The following is a 14,666-nucleotide window of genomic DNA, read 5'->3' as shown; positions in this document are numbered from 1 at the left end:
ATAGTATTCCTTTCCAGACCTAACACATTTGGTTTATCCTGTCATCGGCTGACGGACATTGGGTTACTTCTACTTTTTGCCTTTTATGAATGTTCCTGTGAGTGAATTCATGTGCAAGTCTTTGTGTGCATGCATATTTTCACTCCTCTTGGGTAGATTGCTGGGAGTGAGATGGTGGGCCCCTAATGGCGGTTGGTCATTTATTCTAGGGAATACATGGATTTTTCTCTCCCTTACAAGCCTTTGATCTGCTCGGGGGTTGGTTGGGGCTCTTAGTTGCCTGAACATTCCTACAGGACTCGACCTGGATGCTTTCATATGGTGGTTCCTTCTAAGAAAGGCCAGGAAATAAAGAAAGGGAAGAAACAGAAGTCAAGCTGAAGCCAGTGCCCAGTGGGCTGGGGAAAAGCGAGGGAATTTTGTCAGTTCTTTCCTAATGGGAAGCCTTGCTCTGTCTTTGGTTTGAAGGAGAAGGCATGTGTGTGCGTAAGAGGGCCATTTCCTGCAAGGTTGTCAATGACTTTGCTCACGTCACCTTTTGTGCTGATGATGGGAAACCTGACGGTAGAGACGATGGACCACCTAGAGTGCTACTTTCCTTAGACTGTCACTCTTTAGCAGTCCGTCCTAGGCAAACCTGTGTTTTACATGTGCAGAGTGGGAACAAAAACAGGCTGTGCGACTGAGGATTGATAAGCTGGAGAGGAGGGAAGACAAAACTTGCAGGTTGACAGGCAGAGCAACTCTGTTATAGAGTATAGAAGGCTGCTCCTACGGTGTCACCCCAGTCCCCGCCGCCTCCTGAGCAGGCCTGAGAGTTGTGAGCAGGGGAATAGCCCAGGTAGGAAAGTTTCAGCAAATGTGGATCTGTTGAATGGCACACACCTGGCAACTTAGTCGACAAATACATGCAAGATGATGGTGATGATTCAGGTGGAGGCGATGTGACGGTGATGAGCATCAGTATAATTGTAGTACCTGTTCACTGGCCCATCACTGTCTTCTAGGCATTGAGCTGCATACTTGGTCTCGGTCTCTCTCTCTCTCTTTTGTCCCCTTCCCTTTTCCTCTTGGCAATTCCGTGTGGTAGATAATATTATCTGCATTTATAGTTGATGTATTTGCCCATCTGGGGCAGACTTGGAGGAAACCCTGGGGTTTATGGTTCCAACTTGTTCTTGTCTGGTTGACTAAAGAATTTGAGTGCCTCTCAATGATCAGGTTCTTGGAATACAGAGATGAGTAAGACAGTAGTGCATAGACACAAAACAGGTTCTAGCATGGGACAGACCTGTGTTACCTGTTCCCCCTTTCACCCATCTATCCACCCATTCAGTAGATAGAAACAGTGCCTGACGTGAGCCAAGCATCGTGCAGGACAATGGAATCCTGGGTCTCTATCTGATTTGCACGTCAGCTAATATTTTCAACTGTGTTTGTCGGCTGGTAAGTTGGGAGGGCAAACATACCCATCTCATTGAATTATTGTGAGAATTTAGTACACTGTGTAGCACTTAATTGAATTAGAGTCAATATTTGCTGCTGTTAGCAGGAATAGTGTAGATATTTGCATTGGAAGATTTGGACCCTGATAGGAGTGGATCTGTTGTCCTCTGCCTGCCCAGCCCTTTGTCCAGCCCCGGAGAAGGGTGTGACCCTCCTTGCCAAGCTCCTGCAGCAGGCCCAAGGCTTCGGGCCGTCTGAGTTCCTACAGGTCCAATACCATGCGTTGCCCTGCACCCCCCGGCCAGCTGCACCAGAAAAGGGCGGATGGGCGTCCCTGTTGGCCAGGAGCCAACCACGGCAAGTGTTGGGGTTCAGAGGACAAAGGAGAGGGACATTTCAAGGAAGTTCCTACTTCCTCAGAACCAGCGTTCCTATCTCCCTTGCTCACATGATCTGTTGGGACATCCTTCACGTCCCAGTGTAAGCACGTCCCGGAAAAATGCCAGTGCTGGTCTTGTGATGAACTTGTCTTGCGCTGTGAATTTACTGACTTGCTGCGCGCGTGGGGGTGGGGAGAGGAAGCCACAGAGCACGTTTCTGAGCAAGGTCAAGGTAGTGTGTTCCTGCCCTTCACTGTTTGAAATGGAAGAGGACTTGGATCTGTATAATGGGAATCTTTCTCCCAAGGAAGGCCATAAGGTTAAGTGAGACTTGTATATAATCATGCCTGACTGGTGTTTGTCTGCTGCAGCTTATTTTGTCTGCTTTTTGTTCAGTAAAGTAGACGATTTTATTATCTCTGCTCCCAGAGGCTGGGGGTAGGGGGAATTGAAGCTCAGAGGGCTCACGTGCTTGCCTATGGCCACACAGCCAGCAGATGGGAGAAGCAGCCTTCAAGCCCAAATCTGTCGGAATCCTAAGCCGATGTTCCTAACAGTTCAGCGGCAGGTTTTTTCTATGAAGGGACTCATAGTAACTATTTTTGGCCCTGTGGGCTAGAACTTCTAGTAGCCACTCGGCTCTAGCATTGTAACATGAAAGCAACCCTGCTGTAAACAACTGAGCAAGGCTATGATTATTTAAAAAAAAATACTTAATTTACGAAAACAAAGGGTGGGCCAGGTTGGGCTGCAGCTTGCCAGCCGCTGTGACAGAGCAAGGCCTGGAATCCACCATGAGGGGTTAAGGAATCGATGCCTATGAGCAGAAGGACAGTCTGTAGCCTCTTCAGAACATCTGCTTGTCCCAGCAGCGTCACTTCTGCGGGCAATGATTATTAAAAAGGAAGTGGGAGCCTGTGATTGATTGATTGAAGGCATTCAGAGGCAGTGAGAGGATTAAGTATAAGAGATCACCATTGGAAGGGTCTCCTCCGCGCAGCCTTCCTGAGCCAGGATAAGAATAGCCTGGGTGATTGATGACGCTCCTCGGAGCGCTTGCTTCTCAGGTTACTTTTCTGCCCCCTGGATTAGTTTGTCCTTAGCCACCCCCTTCTCCTACCCCAAAGAATTCAGACCTCTCCAGGCATGGGGGCCTGCGTCACCACTGTTGGCTCCTTCCCGACGTGCTCGGCCTGCCCCTAGCCCCAGTGCCCCTGGCATGCCCAGGGTGAGCTGAGGCTGAGAAAGCCCCGGAGGCTGGAGCACACTGGGGCTGCTCCAGACCTGTTTCTGGGACAGCAGGTGCAGCCGTTGGCTGACACCAGGAAACATTCTTGAGGAGAGAGCAGACGGGCAGAAGGAGAGCAGGCCTCCCGCCCTCCCTGGCCTTGGCTTCCTCCGGAGGACACATTTGCTGTGAGGACACCCCAAGTGCTAATCCGCTCACCCAGGAGATCTCAGCGTGGGTCAGCATTTTCGTCATGGATTGGGCTCGGGCAGAGGCATCCCCCCGGTGCTGTCTGGCCGGCCCAGGTCAGCTGTAAATCACTCAGGGAAGGCGCTTCTTGGATACCACAGCTGCTGGGGACTCCGGAGGTGTCATAAATCAAGAGCTCACCCCATTTTACCTGTGCCTTCCCACGTGTGTACAGGGGCCTCTGGCGGCCTGGGGCAGGAACATGGCGGAGGTAAATTCAGCCAGGACTGGACAGCAATGGCTGCTGCCTCTTTGTCAACTTATTACCTGAGATTTATGCACAATGCAGCCGGGTCTGCTCGGTGACACATTCTAATTTAATTAAATTTCTGTTGGATTGATGTCTGATCAATCAATAATGTTAATGTTTTTGCAATTTAGAGATTAAAGTATGGTCAAGCCATGGCAACCCCCTATCCATTTACTTGAGAATATTCTTTGGGAGGAGGTGTGGCTACCTGCGTTCTCTCTTCCTTCCTCCTTTCCATATTTAAACATCTAGCCAGCGCCTAGGATGCGGAGCTGTGACAAGATGGAAATCGGCTTAGAGCAGTCAGGACACTTAGGCTTGTCAGGGCACAGCTGCAGGTCCCCAAACCCAGAGTTTGTGGTTGCCTAGGGCTGGGGTGGTGCCCAAGCATTCTCATTTCTATTAAGGTCCAGGTGATGATGGTCCCGCTTGAAGGGACCGGCTTGAAGACCCAGCGACTCCGAGGTCTGGGGCACAGGCTCTGGAGTCACCTGTATGTTAACAGACGACGTGTTACTTGATTCCTCTATGTCTCAGTTTGCCTATTCACAGGATCACTGCAAGCAATCAGTGAGCTTCTGTAATGCCTCCCAAACACCCAGTGCAGGAACTGGGGTGCACTAAGCACTCCGTTCACAATTCTCTCCTTGTAGGGGAGAGTAAAGCAACGGAGTTCCTGCCCACTTGCAACGTCCCACCTGCAGGGGTCTGGGCAGTATAAGGATGGTTCCATCCGTGACCAAGGCAATGAGTGGCTATCACAAGGGCAGTTGATCTCATCAGATCCCCTGATGAAGCAGAACTGAAGTGGAAGGAGGTAGTGGAAGTAACCGGGGAGTGCTGGGCCTCGTAGGCATCCTTGGAGGACTTCTTAATGTGTCATCAGTATCCCGAACCAATGGGGAGGCTACAGGACCAAGCCTGAATTTTGGAAAGGTCTTTGCACCTGCGGTTTGAGGGAAGAGCTTGGAGGGTCAGAGTGAATGCACTAGCAGTATGCGCTGAACTGGCCAGCCCTTGAGCACAGAGATGCTGTTTGCTCTCCCAGATGGGTAAAAGCCACAGGTCTGTGTCCATACGGAACAGTGGAGCTGTCGATTTGGTGGCAGGGCAAGGAGAGGAAGCTCACTTGAGTGCTGATGGATCTTAAATGACCCTGTCTGTGTCCCTTGAGAGAAAGGGACATGAAAGGTACCACATGGTGTGATACTTGAGGACTCCACAGCACTCAAAACCACCATCTTATCTTAAGTGTTTCACTGTCCAATACCACATGCATTATTTAGCTACAGGATGTTTGCAGATCAACACATGCATTCAAAAAGTCCGGTGATAGCCAGCTGGGTGAACGGAATCAGGCAGGTGAAAGTGCCCCCCTGAGGAGGATCCAATTTCTGCCTTCAGGGTCTCCTGGGTTAGTGCAGGAGGCTGGCTCTAAGTCAGGATGATTGCTATTGTTATTATTACTACTGTTATTTGCCAGGATCCACCCAAGGTGCTTGAACGTTTTTCATTATTCCTTTTAAAATAACCCAAACCCGTCTTAAATGATAAAATGGGAGGAACGAAGTGACTGAGAGTAAGACAGCTTTGTGTCCACATTTTGTTAATGCACATACTGGCCCACTCAAACAGCGTTCAGAGCGCATCTCCCAGCAGGCTCCAGGTGCCTCTCAGTTACCTGTGCCAGGTGAGTCCAGAAGCAGTGAGGTCCAGAGGAACCTGAACCCCAGTGACTCTAGGTCTCACCAGAGAGAATAGAAGCCCCTGGCAGAGAGCTGGTCTCTAAAAACAAGGACAAGTCCTGTGCCTTTGTACTCTGTCTTGTGTACTTGGAATTCCTGTGTTGGATATCAGATTGATTGTAGAGTCCACTCACTGAGCGCTTCATCCTGCACTGAAGGACTCGAACAGAAATCCCTTTCTGCCATGCTCAGGAGATCTGCAGGAAGATTTCATATTGGAAATGTATCAGGCATAGTAAAAAGAGTGAGTGTTCACACTCGGAGTGTTCACACTTCAGCCTATCTCGTGCACCCCCCCCCCACCGCCTGCTGCCCCAGAGAGGCACCCCAGCAAGCCCTTAACCTGCGTTGTTCCAATATTCCTCATGGTACCCACGGAGAAGGACCTGTGACAGCTCTCCCTTTGTTGGAGAGGAACTGAAGGTCAGAGATGAAGTCATTTGGCCAAGGCCCCAAAGCGAGTGATGGTGAAACACAGACGTACACACAGATCAGCCCTATTAAATAATAACGTGTATCTTCAAGGATGTTTTAAGACCCACTCTGCCATTCTGATACTTAAAGAAAATGGGCGATATGTTAGGCCCCATGGGATGCTTGCTAAGGACCTTCTTTGTGGTGGCTGTTGACTCATTAGTCTACGTCTTTGGGATGTGGATTATTATCCAGCCACAATGTCACCTAACTTCTCCGTAAACTTGGCCACGTGGCTCCTTGCTGAGATTTTGTCATCCACCCTTGAGGTCACTCCTACATCATTTCCTTGAGTTCTGAGCTAGTAGCCCTTTTTAAAAAGCGTGACTGAAGCCTTGGTGGGAAGTGGCTCCCATGACTTTGGTTCCTATCATGTCTACTACCTGTAATATCCTGCACTGGGATTTGCTAGAAATGAGGATCAGGGAGTCGTCTGCCTAGGGGACTCCACTTGGAACCTTCGGGAAACCATGACAACATCTCCTGGGAGCAATCATCATTTCCAACTGCTGGTTGCAGTACTCGGTCATTTGCTGGGTACCCTGCAGAACTGAAAGAATTTAAAGCAAAATTTTCAAAATTACAGCCTTGGGCTGAACTTACTCTGCAGAGAGTTATTCTTTGGTGCACTGCACGGTGTTTTTAAAAATTCGGAATTCCTTGCTAGTGTTTAAAAATCGAGGCAATTCAATCATGCAAGGTTCTGATTTCTGTTGAAAAATGTTAGGATTAGACAGCGTTTTGCTGCATGCTTTCTTGGCTGCGATGCCTTGCGTGGGCCTTAGCTGGGATCCTGAGCTCCCTGTCCCCTGAGTCCTTTCCTGTAGCCACCTCTGTACCCACTTGACACACATCTTTGCCTGCTTGCTCTCTGCACACATCTGCACCACTGTGCGGGTATATACTTGATCCTTGCTAGTTTGAAAATCTGGTTCCTCTGGGGGGAGGGTGGAAGGGAAGCAACATAAGAGCGGAGGACTTCTGCTTTCGTGTTGTCATCTGTTGGTGTTGCATCACCTGCTCCCGATCCCTTCCTTTTCCTTCTAACTCCAAACATAGCTCGGAAGACCCTTCTTCTCAGCCTATGCACTTTTTGCAAGGCTCAGCTCTTGCTAGGCTTCTGTGTCCTAACAGTTCTTAAAGAAGTAATGTCACTGTGCATTTGTTTCAGGGTGGGAGCAACACACCTGCAAAAAAACAATTAAATTAGAACTTCAACCACATTTCAGTTTGTGTGAAGAGAAAAAAATGTTAAGGAAGTGTAGGGAAAAACTTGGATAAATTTTGAGATTTTTCCAAAAAAGAGGCCTATCAGTTTTGAAAAATTTGTGTATTTACACATCCAATGCCAACCCAGGTGTCGAATGTGACTGCCTCTTCTGGCCCATAGCATAGCAGTGAGGCCAGGCAAGGTTTGACCTAAAGATCGGATGTCAGGCTCGGCCCTAATAAAAATGTTACGAGTGCTCAATTCCTGGTTCCACAGTACTCCGACTCTGAGAATGTATCTGCAGTGGTAGCTGGGGAATGGTGATGCTATCTGCAAGGCTGGTTTGCAATAGTTCCTATGAAGCATGGAGTTTTCAAATCGAATTGTCATTGGATGTTAATGACATTTGCTCCTGCTCTCTCAGAACAGAACTGGAAGGAAGGCTTTCAGGGTGTCAAGATAAGTTGGCATTTAACAAGTGCAGCAAGAATGATCTTATTAAAATGTAAATCAGATCTTATCATTGCTTTTACTTAGAAGTCTGCAGTATCTTCTACTACCTATAGATTAAAGCTCAACTCCAACTGTGGCCTTGACAGTCCTGGGTACTTTTCCAAGCTCACTTCTGCCTTGCTGTTTTCTTTCCAACTACATGAACTTGATCTCTGTGCCTCCGACATGACAAGCTCATTCCCATCTCAGGCCTGTACGGGTGCTTGTTTTCTGTGCTGGGTGATTTTCTTTGGAGACGTTGCGGGGCCACCACTCATGGCATGGGAAACTCTAATCAACTGAAACATCCCTTCCCTACAGAGGGTCGTCTTTGAGCACCCTGTTTGAAATAGCCCCTACCTCTACCACCATGAGCAATCCCTCAAAAGACACTTCTAATCTACTTGCTCTTAATCTGTCTCCCCGGTAAAAATAGAACTTCATAGAGGTGCGTTACTGGTCTATCTTGTTACCTGATCTATGCCTCACCCTAGCATCCTGCCTGCATTTAGTAGATGCCCATTAAGTGTTTGTGTGTAGATCCAAAGGCAAGTGAGCACGGATAATGAGAGGAATGAAGTTTCAGTATAGTCAGAATGGGAGAAATTCTCATTGTGCTGGTGTGTGTGTGTGTGCACGCGCGCACGCGCACGTGTGCACCTAAACACTCGAGACAAGAAGTGAGTCTGGAGATCTCAGAGGCTAGACCAGGAGGGAATTACTAGCTGGAATGAACTGTGTAGACTTTAAATGCAGAGCCATGGGTAGGATTTCTGAACTCATAGCGAAGCTGTTCACATTGTGGCCTGGTGCTCCAGTCTTACTGATGTCACCTTGGGGCCTTGAGTCAGTTACTCTGTTGGGTTGGACCTCACTTTGCTCTCCTTCAATGGGAATCTTCATGGTGCCTCCCTGGTAGCATGGCTGGGAATAAATGAAGCGGGCACAGAGATTGTTGTTTCTGCCTCCTGCCTGGTGCTAAAGGTTAACCATTATTAACATTATTACTTTGCCAGACTGAGGTGGGACGGAGAATTTCTGTGGAGAGAGTTGCTGATATTCCTGGACTGGTGAGGACGGCAGGGAGTGGAGAGATTGCATTGCTGTTTGGTTATACAGAATGTAGAGCCTTTGGAGCAAGGTTTCCTGGAAACAGTGACAGGTGCCTTTTTAGAAACTGGAGCAACACATTGGGCTCTGGTCCTTGTGCCTTCCAATCTCTTAATAGACAGAACTAGAAAAAAGCTAGGAAAAAGCATGTAGGCCTGGTTTTACAGAGAAGCAGCCATGGGTCACCTAGTTCATGGGGCAAAGATAGGAAGGTGGCTTACCAAGAGTCCTCGCCATTTTCCTGGACTTTTGTCAGACGAACGAAGTGCAGTCTCTGCTTTCCCCAAATCCTGCTTCTCCCCAAATAGTGCCTCTGACACAGCCTGCTCTGCTCTTGAAACCTCGTCTTCTTTGTCCTGGAGCTTTCACTAAACCACATTTCCCAGGCTCCTTTGAAGCTAGATGTGCCCTGTGACCACCATCAGGACAGCAGGAAAGGGCAGTGGAAAAGAGCCTTGGGGCCTGGTGCATGAGACTCCTAGGCTGAGCTTGGATGGTTCCAAGAGCCTGAAGGTGTAAGGGAGCCACAGGTGGAAGGAATGTGGGTCCCTGGCCTTCCTTGGAGGAGCTGCCTGAGAAAGAAAGCTAACTAGAAACTCCCCCATTGGACTGTTGGTTGAGCGAGAGATGAATTTACAGTTAGGCTGCTGCTTTGGAGGGCTGTTGGAGCTGCTAAGCTACCTTAACTAAATATACCACCCTAAGAAAGTATCAGTCAGGTGCCCTAGCACAACACCTTTCGGCTATTTGTATTCAAAAAATGATGAATAACAGTAAACATATATAAAAAAAAGTATAAGCCCTAATTCTCCCAAGAGCCACTGAAATCATGAGTCAAACTTGTTATAAAGACAGCGAACCAAACTTTGCTCAAGTTCATGAACGGTGTCAAAGCCAGTGTTACCCGCATTTCCACACCCCCATTTCCAGTGTGTGTCTGAGTGTGTCAGGAGCAGGCAGCCAGGGAGGCAGAAATGACGACGAATGTGAAGAGCTGAAGAAAAAAGAAAAAGGAAGGAAAATGTATTACTATATTTTGAAATTAATCACGTAAATGTCAGCAATAAAAAGCTAGAAAATGTGAGGTGGGGAGAAGTGTGGGATATCAGAAAGAAAAAGAAAATTTATTATTTTTCAAAGGGCTTGGAGGGTGGATTCCATAAACAACACTGTTCCAGAGGAACTTCAATCAAGATCGAAATGGATTTTTTTAAAGGACAGGTTGAACCCAAAGATCATTTGGGAGAATTCATAGGCAGAAGAGCCAATAACAACTTAATTGATAAGGAGAGGGATTTAAATCAGCCCTAGTTGATAAGGGAAGCGAAGAGTTTACTGGCCTACTTTATTGGGTCATGTCGTGGGTATGGACAAATACTATTGTAGAGATGAGCAGAGTTCTTCATGGGATGCATCCTCTATGAGAATGTGATATTTTGGGAAGGTAACATTTCCATTTAGGCGAGAGGATTACAGATCACTGAATTGTCCTCATAGTGTTGGGAAAATTGGTTATTCACTGTTTTGATAGTTTCCAACATTAGTTTTATAAAAAGAAATATGTGAGATGTTTTGAATCTTGGAAGATCTAAGTATAATGCCTAATGTTAGAGAAAAATAAATAATACTAGTTGTAAAATGCTAAAACATTTTCATAGTAAAAACACGAAGTATAAAACAGAAATGATAAACTGAAACAAATATTTGCAGCACTTGGATAATCAATGTCAATATCCAGCTTATGTAAAGCTCTCTTTTTGGGTAATCATAAAAATATTAAAATCTATATTAAAATTGACAAACAGGAGTCTTTTTTGGAGGCCAACAAGGCCAAAAGTCTATGAAACATTAGAAATGCATGTATCCACTGACTCAGCAAATATGCTTCCTTGATTGTCAAGATGAAAATCTATCTGAGAACTCAGACATGGCTGAGGGTGTTCTTTGTGCTATTGGGGAAAAGAATAAAAATAGGCAGGAATCTATTGAAATGAAGAGCCAGGGAAAGAGACTTCACCTTACAGGTGTTCAGATCTACTGTGAAGCATAGGGCAAGAAAGAATACGGTTACTGTTGTGGACAAGACAACATAAGAGAAGTGACAATGCAGAGGCAGTATCTGCTGTGTCATGGAGCTATCCTATAGGACGCAGGTGCCCTGAGAATGACTTTTCTAATGTTTGCTTCACTGTAGTATCCCAGCCCTTAGAATGCTGCCTAGCATAGTAGGTGGGAAAAGGGGGCAGAAGTACATAAGCAAACTCCAAAAGTTCATGCAAAAATGGGGAAGTTCATTGTAGTGCAAAGAAATTTTTGAAATCCATGCCATGGTTTTTTATAGCTTACATTTTCCATAGACTGGAGACCCCTCATCTATGCCAAAATGGTATTGGGATGTCTCCCATCTTTTATAATTTTTCTTAAAGTGTTAGAACCATGAATTTTATACCAGGCAAAGCTAGTTGAATCAGCTCTTTGACTGACAGATCTTAGTTTTCTGCCCTAAACATTTGAAAGAAGGATGATACCTGATTTGTAGATGGAGCACATGAAAAACGCGTGGCTCCATAGACGTTGGCTGCTGTTTAAGATGTTCTGCATTTATGTTCTTGCTAGTAAAGCTGGAAAAGAATCAAGAAATAGCATATGTTTAAATTTTTTAAAAAGGACATCTTTTCCTGCATTGTCTTGCACCTTCTACAGTATCTCCACAAAATCTCCATATAGTGAGACATCTGTGGAGAGACATGGCCCCAGTGACTCTAAGCTAAGACGATGCCCAAGAGAGGAGAGGGCTAAAACTCTCTCCTTTGACCTTTGACGAACGTCAAGGGTCACACATGATCCTTCCTGGTATTTTTTTTAACCAGTGCACTAAAAATAACAGAATGACAAGTACCCAAATACCAAAAGCACACCTGTTATTTTTATAATTAACACAACTTTTTTTTATTAAAAAGGCAATTTACGTTGAAATTTGGAAAAATTGACAATGTGAATTACACAAAGAAGAATAGAATTTCACCTCTCCCTTCCCCTCGAGCTGGCCGTGATGAATATTTTGGTTAATGGGGTTAAGTCAAATGAGCATCTGTTTTGTAAGCCTGTTTTTCACACCATCGCCAGCTGTAAATATTTTCCTTTACTGTTCAGTAATCGAAAACGTATACAAACATGGTCCCTCGTGAAACACACTCAACTCCAGTGTCTCTGAGGACAAAGTGGTTTCTGTCCTGGGCAGAGCAGTCTCTGCTGGAGACGGCGTGCGATAGAACCATCTACTTGTCCTTGTTCATTCCCAAGATGCCCGGAGAGACATAGACCCATCCTCAGAACAGAAGTCACACATGAGAAATGGTGTGTGCATCCCTCATCTTACCTGATGGCTGCCCGAGAGCTTCTGGGGAGAGAAGTGAGAAGGAAGTCGAGCTCTTTCTCTGCTATTTAGCTGGTCACACACACACACAATTACACACACTGGAGTTTAATGATACTCTCTGAATGGTGGGATAATGGCTGATCATTACTTTCTTCTGTTTGATAGACCATAGTTTTTTAAAAAAACAAGTCTAACGAGCAATTGAGGGAAAGATAAGGATGATTGTGAGTGTCTTTAAAACTATAAAAATATCTTGCGGTAGACCATTTGGGAGGAAGCCATGGACCAGGCTAGTTCTGATGGGCAGGGTCATTTCCGGTCCTGTGCAAAGACACAGCGACCTTCTTGGGATGCCTTGACCACTCTGGAGTACGCATCCCAGCAGAGCATATTAAGTGTGGTCCTCCTCTGAGGAGGTAAGAACATCTGTTATAAGCTCACTATTGCGTGTTCTGCCATGCCTTCCTGGAGCCCCATTACCTGTGCCTCTTTATTTCTGGGGGAAGGGCATATACATGTATATGTACACATATATAATTTAGTGGATGGCTGGCTTATCAAGTATATTGGTTTTCATAGCTCCACTATTGTCAGCATTATTTCAGATTGGATTTGCTGCTGACATGGTTGAATGGAAAAAATACTGACATTTTTGAGTATCGTACTTGACATTTTTAGTATTATTATTAGTCATTTCATTCCATGTAGTAGTATCATTGTCCAAATAGGATTGTGCTCAAAAAATATCCAAGGGCTACTTGATTCTGAAGAGATGCTTGGGAGAGAAGCCATGTCAACCCATGGTGCAAATTGCAGGCCACTCTTGTTGCACAGAGAATTCCCTGCAGAGCTGATGAGGACATTGTTCCAGGGAGAGAGCTTTTCATGGGGAGAGTGGCCCCTTTCCACCTCATCCTCACCCACAAAGCGCACATTCGATCCTAAGTAGATGTTCTCCCTGATGGTAGCCATCACACCTACTGATCTTAGTAAGCCCCTGCAAGGTTACATTTGACACAGATATCTTTGAACCCCTCACAGAGTCACCAAGGCAAATAGAAGCTACAAGCTGTGTGCGTAGGGAGAAATCAACAAAATATTTATTCTAGCATGCTACAAGGAACCAACGTGCATTTGCATATACACAGAGTAATTACCTGTTCAGAGCTAAATTTTTAGCAAAATGTCTCAGGAAGAAGAGACTCCAGCAACAGGTGTCTCACAGCGAGCTAAAACCTGAGTTAGTAGTTGGTAGGGAGCTGGCTGTCAGAGTGTGAAGCCATGGGCAGACATGTGCCGAGGTCCTGGGCAGAGGGCACTTGCTCAACAGAGGGGCCATCTGTCACCTGTTGCTTAGCTTAGGAAGGCAAAGACAGCGTTCTCCAGTTGTTGACCTAGAAGCTGCTCTTTGTCCTGAGCCCTGAGCGCAGTATAAAGTTGAGAGTTCTGAGATGATCATTATTCGGCAATCCAGTGGAGTGCCCTGCAGGGAGCCTCGCCTGAATGCATGGGGAGTCCTCTGGAATACACAGGCCCTTTCCGTCCTCATTCGTTTGACCCTTTGAGAAGGACATGTGTTTATTTTCGGTTGGATTGGTGTCAAAACAGAACGGATATATTTCTATTGATAAAACACCACTCGGACAATTTGTCCCTCGAGATAAATGGCCTTCTCCACAGAGGCTTTAAGTAGGGACCGTAGTGGGAGTGAGTGGAAGAGAGCTGAATAATTAGATTGTTCTCCGTAAATCCTGCAGCAAAGGCTTCCACAGAGGATGAGTTCCAGGCTTGCATGATGGCACATGAGGCTCGGTGGAGGTGGACACGGCTGTGCCCTGGGCAGGGATGATCAGTAAGCAGATTGAAGATGATTCGGACATAGAGAGCCCTTAATTCCCTGTTTGCCTTGTATGATTTGTCTCGCTCAGCAAAGGAATGCCTATATTAATTCGCTTTTATTGCTAAACATACAGTGCTGATGGCACTAACAGGAGATATCTTCACCTACTTGATTTGAAATCAATTTTTAATGTAAATATATTTGTCTTATTTATGACAGGGAGTGGGAATAAAACCCACCCCCATTAAGATTTTTGGTGGGAAAAGAAACAGGCTATGTACATGTGAAAACGCTTCTTGCGGTACGTCGGCTGGAGCGTTAGAGGGTGTGAAGGTGTCCCCTCACTGCCATCCATGCCCCTGTCCCTCTCCTCACCTGAGATGCCGTAGCACTCGCCACACGTGAGCACTAATGGCCTGGATTTGGAGCCACCCAGGCCAGGGGTCGTGTTTTTAGTCGTATTTTATCTTCAGCATCTAACAGGTCATGGTGTTTGATAAAGCAAAACAGGCATGCTTTTTTACAGTCAACATTAGTTTTGACCACAAGCAGAAACCACTGAGCTGCTCATACACACTAAGCTTTCATCTTGGAGCACACCAGGATTCCTCTTGGAGGACACGAATTCATAGGCAGCATTTTTCGGAAATGTGTGCGAGTTGGCCACTAGGAGAAATGGAGGCTGACACTGTGGTGTAGCAGGTAAAACCACCGCCTGCAATACCAGCATCCCATATGAGCAGCAGAAGATGGTCCAAGCACTTGGGCCCCTGCAACCCACATGGGAGACCCGGATGGAGTTCCAGACTCCTGTCTTTGGCCTGACCCAGCCCTGGCCATTGCGGCCATTTGGGGAAGTGAAT

General features: G+C 46.3%; 1 protein-coding gene across 1 annotated transcript in view; it reads left to right on the top strand.

The window, feature by feature from the left end:
* The window catches only part of MAF (MAF bZIP transcription factor), a 335,480-nt gene that overhangs the window by 109,366 nt on the left and 211,448 nt on the right, over positions 1 to 14,666 (top strand). The gene's annotated exons all lie outside the window — the stretch shown is intronic.

The sequence above is a fragment of the Lepus europaeus genome, chromosome 19 (genome assembly GCF_033115175.1).
Source record: "Lepus europaeus isolate LE1 chromosome 19, mLepTim1.pri, whole genome shotgun sequence".
Taxonomy (NCBI): Eukaryota; Metazoa; Chordata; class Mammalia; order Lagomorpha; family Leporidae; genus Lepus; species Lepus europaeus.
The sequence above is the reverse complement of the archived record's forward strand: the minus strand, read 5'-3'. Positions and strand labels throughout refer to the sequence as shown.